The sequence below is a fragment of the Populus alba genome, chromosome 4 (assembly GCF_005239225.2).
Source record: "Populus alba chromosome 4, ASM523922v2, whole genome shotgun sequence".
NCBI classification, from domain to species: domain Eukaryota; kingdom Viridiplantae; phylum Streptophyta; class Magnoliopsida; order Malpighiales; family Salicaceae; genus Populus; species Populus alba.
In genome coordinates this window covers 16,088,103-16,098,033 of record NC_133287.1, presented here as the reverse complement: position 1 = coordinate 16,098,033, position 9,931 = coordinate 16,088,103, and positions in this window count along the sequence as shown.

The window sequence follows — 9,931 nt, the reverse complement described above, 5'->3', positions numbered from 1 at the left end:
TATCGAGTTTCCAGGTCTTTACAAGGACTAGGGACATGCCCACCATGTTTAAAAACAAAGGACCTTACTAACGTACAGTGTCTATAAAAACTAGAGGACATTTAACCACAAAGAAAGGAAAGATTCAGAGGCAATACCTGTTACAATGGGACCAATTTGGCTTCTTATTCGATAAGCTTCTTAACACTTTACTTTAATGCTCTTTTTTTTTTTTTTTTTTTTAAGTTTAACATGGGTATTTGAGCTAGCTTGCGTGCACCTCGACTAATTCTACGGGTCCTAAAATTAACGAACATGTAAATCTTCAGTTGCTATCATATAAACAACTACAGGATTTGAACCTAAAACCACAAAAAAAATAAATCTCTTGATCCCAAGTTTTTACTACTAGAACACCACATATATGGTTACTCCATTCTTTTGCTTTCACAGGTCCTGATAAACCCCCCTTTTTACAGAAACAACGACGATTTGCTGATTCTTGCCTTCCAAAGAGAACCGGGCGTCTTCCTCCTCTCAAGTTGGTGACTTGGAAAGCTTCAAATAATTCACAGGCTTGAAACCGAAGGAATAAGGTAAAAAAAGATGGAGGCAGTCTGGGTTTGGTTCCATGATATTTCAAGTAGTCGAACCTTGTCGTAATGGCATGAGGGTTAGGTTTACCATATATGAGATGAAGATTTGTGGTTTACAATAAAAAGCCTTTTTTTTTTTTTTTTGTAGTTTGTAATATGGTAATAATTCTCTCCTCTCCCAGCTGTTTTAGAACCTCTCTTTTTATAGGCAACAATGGAGGATTCTGTTGTGTTTAATTTAGAATCTGTTACGAACAGAAAGAAGAGGAAGACAAGGAGTAGAATACTGGACAATGATAATACTTTATTGAATTCAACCGGCTATATAAATAGCCATTACAACTAACGGAAATAAAGCAACTTAATACAATTAATTGCTGCAGAATGAATCTGCTGCTGTAGAATAAGAACCGTTTCATAACTGAAACAATTCCTCAGTATTATTGAATGAAAGTAACTGAAAATGCAATTAATTTGTGCCCACGTCCAATGCCCACGTCGACAAAGTTATTAACTGAATATAATTAGCTATGCCTCCATCTGCACCCACGTTCAGTGCACCTCTGCCCTGCATGTGTTGCATGCATTGAGTGAAGCACGTAACAATCTTGCCCACTCAAACTGTCCTTGTCCTCAAGGACGAAATTGGGGGCAAGACTTGAAAAACCGCCACTCATTTTTCCAAGAAGCATCCTCATCTGATGCACCCACCCATTTTACTAACACTTCTGCCTTAGGACGATATTTTCCTTTCTGAATTTCACGTCTGGCCAATATGGAATCAGGTTGGGGAAGAATTGAAGAATCGTCTGCGAGCGGAGGAAGTTGGGATGATAGAGGAGTGATTGATCCCAAATGTTTCCGTAACAAACTGACATGGAAAACATTATGAATTTGGCAGTCTTTGGGGAGGTCCAACCGGTATGCCACGAGACCGACTTTGCTTAGTATCTGGAATGGTCCATAGAACCGAGGGGAGAGCTTTAAGGAACTTCTGAATGCAACTGTAGTCTGACGATAAGGTTGTAACTTCAAGTATACATAATCACCGACCTCAAATGAGACCTCTCGCCTCCGCTGATTAGCATGGATCGTCATTCTCTCTTGAGCAATACGAAGATTTCTACGAAGATCACGTAAGAGGGAGTCTCGGTCTTGGAGGTATTCCTCAACAACTTGAACCTTGGCAGTCCCTGGAACATAGGTGAGCGGTTGTGGCGGTGGTATTCCATAAACAGCCTCAAAGGGAGTGATCTTGGTTGACGAATGAGTAGATGTATTGTAGCTAAACTCTGCCCAAGGTATCCAGTCCATCCAGGACTTTGGTTGTAGGCCGACAAAGCAGCGAAGGTATTGCTCCAGGACGCGATTAACGACCTCGGTCTGTCCATCGGTCTGGGGATGATAGCTGGAACTCATACATAATTGTGTCCCTTGTAGCTGAAAGAGGGTCTGCCAGAAGGAGCTAATGAAGACCTTATCCCTGTCACTCACAATAGAAGTGGGAATACCATGTAAACGAACCACATTTGCCACAAATGTCTTAGCAACTGAAGGCGCTGTAAAGGGATGTTTCAGGGGAGTAAAGTGAGCATACTTGGAGAGACGGTCTACCACTACCATAATGACAGAATGACCGTTTGAATTGGGAAGGCCTTCAATGAAATCCATTGAAATATCTGTCCAGATTTGCGTGGGAATAGGTAAGGGCTGAAGCAACCCTGCAGGTTTCATGCAATCTGATTTGCATTGTTGGCAGACCGCACACTTTTGCAGGTATTCCTTCACTGTCTGTCGTAGTCTTGGCCAGAAGAAGCTGTGGTTGATCCGAGAAAGGGTCTTATGGAACCCGAAATGTCCCCCCACAGGAGATGAGTGACTGTCAACTAGAATCATCGGAATCAGGGAGGAGGTGAGACTTAGAAAAACTCTATTATTGTGGAACCAAACCCCATCACGTAGATTCATCGGTTGGGAGGTATTCTTACTTGCATACGAAGCATAAAAGGGATCCTGTTTCACCTCTGTTTGTAGTTGGGGCCACCAATCTGCGTGGGGAACTGAAATGGAGAGGAAATGCACCTCTCCTATACGTGATAAGGAATCTGCAGCCTGATTCTCAACCCCCTTCTTATACTCAATAATGTAATCATATCCCAACAGCTTAGGAAGCCATCGTGTCTGGGCAGGAGTGGTAATGCGCTGCTCCAACAAGTACTTGAGGCTTTTATGGTCTGTACGCACAATAAATGATTTCCCAAGTAGGTAATGTCGCCACTTCCGGATTGCTTTGACAATGGCTGACATCTCCTTTTCATATGTGGAAAGAGTAAGGGATGTTCCTTTAAGGGCTGCACTAAAATAAGCCACGGGGTGGCTGTTTTGAGTAAGGACGACACCTATTTCCAACCCACTGGCATCACATTCAACTATAAAGGGCTGAGAAAAATCTGGAAGGCATAAGGTGGGTGGAGTTGTGAGGGCCTGCTTGAGTTGATTGAATGCTGCCTCCGTTTCGTTAGTCCACTAGAACTTTTCTTTAGTCAAGAGTTTGGTCATAGGAGCGGCCATGCTGCCAAAGTGACAAATGAATTTCCTGTAATATCCGGCTAAGCCTAGGAATCCTCGAACTTCCTTGGCTGTAGTGGGTGTGGGCCAAGCCACCACTGCTTGTATTTTATCGGGGTCCACAGATACGCCATCTTTGTTGATAGAATGCCCCAAATACTTAACCTGTTGAACTCCAAAATGACATTTGGACTCTTTGGCAAACAACTGATTAGTAGCTAAAATCTTAAGGACAAGTTGCAAGTGAGTTAGGTGATCTTCCCATGACTTGTAATAAACTAGGATGTCATCGAAGAATACCAAGATAAATTGCCGAAGGTAGGGTCGAAAAAGGTCGTTCATGAGGCTTTGGAAAGTTGCTGGGGCATTAGTTAGGCCGAAAGGCATGACAATGAACTCATAGTGTCCCTCATGAGTTCGAAATGCTGTCTTCGGAATATCATCCTCCTTCACACGAATTTGGTGATAGCCCGACCGTAAATCCAATTTCGAAAAGAACTTAGCTCCATGAAGCTCATCTAGTAATTCATCAATAACTGGTATAGGATACTTATCTTTTATGGTGATCTTGTTGAGAGCTCGGTAGTCAATGCAAAATCGCCAAGTGCCATCAGGTTTTTTTACCAACAAAACTGGTGAGGAAAAAGGGCTATTGCTTGGTCTTATGAGTCCCAATTCTAAAAGCTCCTTCACCATGCGTTCAATCTATGTCTTCTGATAATATGGATATCTGTAAGGGTGCACGCTTACTGGACCTGTGTTAGGCTGGAGGGGAATCATATGGTCATGTTGGCGTTGAGGAGGAAGACTGGGGTTAGGGGCGAAGACCTCTGCAAACTCCTCCAAGAGACACTGGATCGCTAAAAGATACGTATTTGATGAAAGAGTGTTCTTAAGGGGTTGAATTTGAAAGAAGAACCCCATCCTCTGTAGACCTGAACACTCCTTACTGTGCAGAACCCCAATGCTAGATGCTTCAGCCTTCCGTCCAAGACCCTGCAAAGTATGCCTGACTCCGCCGATTATGAAGGTCATGGTGAGCTGTTTGTAGTTTGTCTCCACTGGTCCAAGGGTCTCCAACCATTGCACCCCTAAAACCACCTGACAGGCTGCCACAGGTAGAACATAATAATCAGCCGTGATGATCATTCCCTGGATGGATAACCTGACTCCTTGGCAACGGCCTGCGCATTCTACACGTTCCCGATTAGCAACCACCACCTGAAGTTTCCTATCTTTGACGATCGGCAGGCCAAACCGAGTTGCAATGGCTTGGTCAATGAAATTATGAGTGCTGCCCCCATCTATCAACACTATCAAGCTTTTGTTCTGTAGTTTTCCCGAGACCCGAATCGTTGGGGGATGCTCAGCACCAGCAATAGCATGGAAGGAAATTTCTGGTGTCACCTCTGTAAGTTCTGCCTCCAGTTGGTCTTCCTCAGAGTTCTCATCGCAAGGAGAGTCTTCTATCATGAACAACTGTGGCCGTTCACACCGATGGCCTATAGAGTATTTCTCATCACAGTAATAGCAAAGTCCCTTCCCTCGTCGTTCCCTAGCTTCCTGATTTGTAATTCTTCAGACTGGAGTTGTTGAAGGTGAGGATTCAATATTTGCTCGTTGATTAGGAGATGAGCCTAGAATCCCAGGAGAAGGATTGGAGTGCCCCCTCTGAATTGTCGTGACTGGCGATAAATGATTATTTGAAAAAGGCTTGCGTTGCAGTTGGTTGCGTTCTTCCACCAGTCGAGCCACTCCAATTGTGTCTGCCAAGGTTTTGGGCTGTTTAATCTTGACATCTAATCGAATTTCATCCCTTAATCCTGCAATAAAACAACCAACTAGGAATGTTTCGGGCAGGCCATCAACTCTATGGGAGAGCCTTTCAAAGGCTTCCTGGTAAACAACAACAGTTGAGGTTTGTTTCAATCGGGTCAAAGCTTCAGAGGGATCTTCATATTCGGTTGGACCGAATCTCAATGAAATGGCCTGTGTAAGTTCATCCTAAGTGAGTGGCCCACGAAACTTTGTTAGCCAACGAAACCATTGTAGCGCAATGCCTTCCAGGTGGAATGCAGCTAACTGTACGCGTTGTGCAACTCTAATGTTCTGAAACTCAAAGTATTGTTCAGCTCTATAAAGCCAACCAATTGGATCTTCTCCGTTGAACTTTGGAAAATTCAGCTTGAGTTGTGATGGATGTGGGTGATCAAAACTAGCAACAGAAGGGGGGCCGATTGGTCGATGGGAAGAAGATTCATGTGCAAATGGGTTGATGTCAGGAGGAACGGCTTGCGTACGTTGGGTGGTACGAATGGCCTGTAATTCAGTGAGAATAGTTTGTAAAGCTGCATTGAGTTGATCAAAGCTGGCCTCGTGCCTACCCAAAGTCTCATTGACCTCATTGCGGAATTCAACATTAGTTTTTCCACGGGTGTCCATGGACTGAACCTGCTCTGATACCAAATGTTGTGTTTAATTTAGAATTTGTTACGAACAGAGAGAAGAGGAAGACAAGGAGTAGAATACTGGACAATAATAATACTTTATTGAATTCAACCGGCTATATAAATAGCCATTACAACTAATGGAAATAAAGCAACTTAATACAATTAATTGCTGCAGAATGAAACTGCACAATTAATTGCTGCAGAATGAATCTACTACTGTAGAATAAGAACCGTTTCATAACTGAAACAATTCCTCAGTATTATTGAATGAAAGTAACTGAAAATGCAATTAATTTGTGCCCGCGTCCAATGCCCACGTCGACAAAGTTATTAACTGAATATAATTAGCTATGCCTCCATCTGCACCCACGTTCAGTGCACCTCTGCCCTGCATGTGTTGCATGCATTGAGTGAAGCACGTAACAGATTCTAGACTTTCTTTGTTGGCAACACCATAGTATTTGATCACCAAAGCCCTTCTCTTCAGCCGTTGGTTGGGATTTTGTTGCTTTTGGCTTAGATGATAGGCTAGTATAGCAGTGTACCGTCCTTGTCTCTTGTGTTTGTAGGGATTTGGCTGTCTTAAGCAGCAGGTTTTATGGCTCAGAGCAAGGGCAAGGTTCTCACTTCTCATAAACATTTTTTTTTACACTGCATTAAAATATAATGTAAACTTAGATACTAAATTTATATCATAAAATCATATGTAATTTTTTTTAATTAATTATATATTGATAATTTCAGTTGAAAAATTAAATTATATTAAAATCTAATTAAGAGAGTGAATAATATTATAATCACTAAATAATCTGAATAAAATAAAATAAAATAAAAAAAGATAAATAGTATGAATCAATTAATTAATAACATGGAGAAATAAAAAATCTCAAAACAAAACTTTTTAGTATAGGGAATCATTGAATGATAGGAAATAAACATGAACCTGGTGACAACTTGGTTGTTCTCATCACAACAATTCCTAATAAATCACTTTTAGATTGCAAGCTAATGAGCCTAAAATAGTAATTAACCATAATAAATTCAATAATTAATTAAACCCATAAACAATGTCTAATGCACCGGAAAAAATCTAAATTAAAAATAATTATTTATAAATAAATAAAATAGAATAATAAAAACAAATTCTTCATGTAACTCGAATCTCCAATTTTCGCATATTCTTGGCAGATTTGATGAATTACTGGACCTACGATATATGATTGGAAAGCTTGAGGTGTCTAATTTCCATCTTAACTTTAATCGCAACAAAATTCCATTGATAGCTCCAGATATATCTCAAATAGTACACAAATATCTAGTTTGACAGATTTGACAAGATTCATCTATTAACTTTGAACCTCTGAAATATTATGTTCCTAAACTCCATTTAACCTGAAAATTTATCACAATATATTTTCATGTGTCTATTATTTTCCTGTAAAATTTCAACTCTATCCAATACACATTTTGAAATATATGTTCAAGCAAAACTGGTCACAGACATTTTAAGGTCAAATTTGGACCTAACTTAATTCATATAACAAATTTAGTAAACTCGTAAAATCAAACCGATTTTATTGAGTTTACCAATTTTTCACGAGTCAATTCCAATTTTACTTGTATTATTTTTAGTCCGATTTTATAATTTAGATACATGTTGACTAGTAAAATCATATAATTTTACGAGTTAATTCGTGATTTTAACAACAATGGCTTAGAGGACAAAAGACCAAGGTGGCTATAAGATGGTTTTAGGCAATATATGACAGTTAGGTTTTTCTGTATAAAGAACAGATAAATGAGGATTTTGTTGTGATGTGAGAGAGGCTTTGGGGCTAAGAAAAAGAAAAAGGCTTAAAACCGTCGGATTTAGGAGAGGAGAAACTAGGTCATCGATTTTAGGAAGTTGGTACGATTTGGGCTCAAGAATGAAGAAAAGTCTAAATATAAAAGGATATGGATGGACTAGATGTTTGGAGATGTGGGATTTTTGTTGTTGCTCTCTAGCTGAATAAGGGGAGGTGGACAACAATTCATAATGCAATTAAAAACAACAACATTCCTGATATCACTTCTTCTTCTTTTATTAATTTTCAAAAAAACTACATTGTGTCATTTCATTTACATCAAAACATCGTTGTTTGGCTATCCCAAATCTAATTAGGGTTTAAACATTCTTATTTCCATTCTAGACCCTAATCATTTGAAACCTTGCAATTAACCCTTTTAATTAAACATAATTCTCGAGATTCTTCTCAATTTCACTCCTAATTATCTCCAATTAAAACCTCAGCTTCTAGTGCTTACTACAATATGGTTCTTGGTTTTGAAACTCTTCAATTTCATCCTTAATCTGCATTTTCAACGTCTAATTCCTTTAATTAAACTATTGATTACATTAATTAGGCCCATCTCAATTTAATTAAGCTCTTTAACTTATTAATTTTTCCTATATAGCTAAATTGACCTTCAAACTTGATTTTTCTTCAAATTAAGCACGTGATTAAGCTAATTAAGCACTTTCAAAGCTCAATTAGATCCTTGATCTTTTAATTATTGCAAATTGACTAAAATTAGATTTCCAAACTTAATTTTCACTCAATTAGATTCTTAATTAAGTCAATTAAACACTAAAAATATTTAATTAAATCCTTGAACTTATTGATTCTTTCAATTTTAGTCAAATTGACTTTCAAACTTGATTTTTATTCCAATAAAGTTCTTAATTAAGTCAATTAAACTCAATAAAAGTTTAATTAAGTTCTTTAACTTAATTAATTATTTTAATTTTAGCCAAATCAACCCGAGCTTAATTTTTCCTTCATCAATGCTATAAGGAGGAAATGATATTCCAACCCCTCCATTCAAATAATATGACAAAGTTCAAAGGTTATATATACCATTTAAACCACTCAGGTAAAATGTTTATATTTTCTATACTCTCTAAGTATTCATACTATTATTTTCAAAGCCTTTATCATACATAACTAAGAATAAACACTCTTATTCTTGGAATTTAAAGCCAATTCTCTTATTTATAACAATCTCTTGTTAAAAATCATTGACTTTATCATTATATGGTCCATAAATCCCGCCAAAAGGAACTGTTATGCAGGTGTTAGGTCTTCTATTGCCAATAATCAACTTCTTAAACTCTAGATAAAGGAATATTGACATGAATCTATAATCATTGTCCATCCAAACACTAAAAAACTCTTATTCCTGAGCATATTAATTAGATTTTGAAACAACATCAATTAGTTTTTTAATTTTGCAAAAATATTGCAGCATCATAGATGAGAATTATAAACAAGATAATCAATTTTACCAAAAAAAAAGATGGTCGATATATAATTTGAAGAAAAAAAATCTTATTTTATTGATTTTTAATTTACAATGAATATGTAGATTGATATTTACATCATGTTATGCAATCAATTTACAAAGTTACATTTTTCTTGAGGCTCATAATTTTCTACTTGTTTCATTTTCATTGGCAAGTGTTATGGATGAAGATGGGAAGAAGGCAACTTAATCTATTAGACACCCATTTTACCTTTGGCCGAAAGACCTATTATTAATATTGTATCAACTCAGTTCAAATGAGGTAATAATTTTCCTTTTCTTGATACAAAATGTAATTTTTAATAGTTACTTGTTCTTGTGCTTCATTACGAGTTGTAGATATGTTTTTCAAAAAAATATCGAATATACAAGCTATCTCGATATGTCTTTTTTACATAAAAAAAAAAAAATTAAAGTGTAAATCAAAAAGCCTATGCAAGAATCTAATTAAATAAATCAATAATCATCTATGTAAATAAGAAAAAAAAAAGTCATAAACGATAACCAAAAGAGAAATTAGAAAAATTAAGAGATGAATGTAGATTAATATACTCGATCACACAAAATGAGATATTTACTCGATTGTGTTTTATTGAATTTATTTTTTAAATTAATAAAAAATAATAAACTTACATTGTAAAAAAAAAATTAAACAAGGTAGAACATATAAGAGATATTATTTAAAGAAAAAATATTTTTTTATTTTTAAAAACAAAGTTCTTTTATATAAAAGAAAAGAAATTATAGATTGATTAGAATAATATCTTCAAACATAAAACATGAACAAGAGAATTTAAAAAGAAAACTTATATAAAAAAAAAACATACAAAAACCGTGACCTAAATCATGAGATTAAGATAAACTCACGAAAAAAGAAACCAAAGATAATCACAAAACCAATAATTAAAAAAAAAACAAATGCATAACAATAAGATTATGAAAGAAAATGAGAAAAAACAAAAATAATATGTTAAACGACTTTAACTTTTCAAA